The sequence below is a fragment of the Rhagoletis pomonella genome, unplaced genomic scaffold (genome assembly GCF_013731165.1).
Source record: "Rhagoletis pomonella isolate Grant_MI unplaced genomic scaffold, Rhpom_1.0 Rhpom_scaffold_00002, whole genome shotgun sequence".
Lineage (NCBI taxonomy): Eukaryota > Metazoa > Arthropoda > Insecta > Diptera > Tephritidae > Rhagoletis > Rhagoletis pomonella.
This window is the reverse complement of record NW_023458556.1, coordinates 101,511,535-101,513,145: the sequence shown is the minus strand read 5'-3', so window position 1 is coordinate 101,513,145 and position 1,611 is coordinate 101,511,535. Positions and strand designations below refer to the sequence as shown.

The 1,611-nt window shown below is 34.5% G+C and overlaps 1 long non-coding RNA gene across 1 annotated transcript; it reads right to left on the bottom strand.

The window, feature by feature from the left end:
• Window positions 1-642: 642 nt before the first annotated feature.
• LOC118734798 lies at window positions 643-1,070 on the bottom strand. The gene is made up of 2 exons (XR_004992440.1): window positions 811-1,070; window positions 643-739 (listed from the first exon to the last, which is right to left on the bottom strand). It is a non-coding gene; the product is annotated as an uncharacterized LOC118734798 (long non-coding RNA).
• Between the last annotated feature and the right edge of the window lie 541 nt (window positions 1,071-1,611).

Genomic DNA, 1,611 nt, shown 5'->3' with positions numbered 1-1,611 from the left:
TTAAAATAAAATATAGTTTAATTATTAAAAAATAAATCCTTAATACCTGGAATTGTGATTCTACACAAGCTATAGTAGGAAACTCAATGAGATCTTCCCTCACCTAACTATGAAACAACACATCAATTTTAATACGCGGGTTACCGAGTATTCCTAAACACTCATTGACTTGTTGTATACTAATAGCAGAGAGGTATCATGTGAAAAGTTGGAACAACAAAGAATAGCGGATCATCAAACTATACTGTTTCGATGTAATGTAAATAAGCCTAAGTCAATTTTAAAACTGTCAGAAGTAACATATTGGGATAAGTATAGCCCCGATAACATATTACATCTCTTGAGGCAATGCAACTTTGTGAGCTTGCATAGTTTGGATACTGAGGGTATGCTGGAGTATATTAACCAAAGCATGATGTCGATCATGAATCAGTTAAACTATAGGAAACCAAATCGTATCAAATTAAGAAATAAATGGTATGATAGGGAGTTAGTAAAAACCAATAAAATGAAGTTTAAGTTACATGAAAGGGCCACTTTGACAGGCGACTGGGCAGAATACAACGTGGCTAAAAAAATTATAAGAAATTGATTAAACATTGTTTATTTATATTTGGCCGTTAATTGAAAATTCTGTTGATATTTTTTTGAGCTCAAGGCCGGGTTGAAATAAAACAATCTGTTTTTGTTGTTTTTAAATCGTCTATATTTCGACTTCAGTCTGAAGTCATCATCAGGACTGCAATAAATATCTTAATTACAAAAATTGCATAAAAGACTATCAACATACTGTATATAAGCACAACTTACACATTCGGCTGCGCCTGGTAGACTAATGTGTGCAAAAATCAAAAGATTTAACAAACCAAACAATGAGACGAAATGGACATAAAAATATAAACAAATGAAAGAACAGTAATTGTAAACAAAAAATCATACAAACAACATTGCATTGGACGGCACACAGTACGACATAAATATGTATGCAAATCATCCAGCATTGCAATGTTATCATAGACGAAGTTCGGACACGGAACGAATAATAGACAATATTAGGCTTATTTGTTGTGCCTTAATGTTATGTTGCGGTAGGCATGTGCACAGTTTTCAGTGTCTGTTTTGAAATTATTCCTTTTATCATTAGGGGTGTTCACAATGTGGAGCTTTTTTAATATAAAGCGTTTGTGGTAATTTTTCTCTTCTTCTAAGACACTCACATTATCAAAATCAGCGTAATGTCCCTTGTCTTTACAGTGGGATGACAAGGCCGTCTTGTTGTCCGAGTAAGTGTTCCTTCATTTTACGTTCGATTTGTGAGCGGAAATCCTTGTCTTAAGTTTTGATTTGGTTGTCCCCACATATACTTGTTTGCATACGTGGAACCCGTCGCTATTACGTGGAATACTGTATACTTACGGTGACCATCCGTCCTTTATTTGAAAGGACAGTCCTTTATTTTAACCCCCTGTCCTTTATAATTTTTTTCAAAATAAAGGACGCCTTTTGTCTTAAGCTGTCCTTTAAATCAGCTCTGCATTTTTCACAGGTAAATGTTTAAACACAAATACGCATGCAATATTATATCGTAGCGGTGTCGCACGTGCGATACGC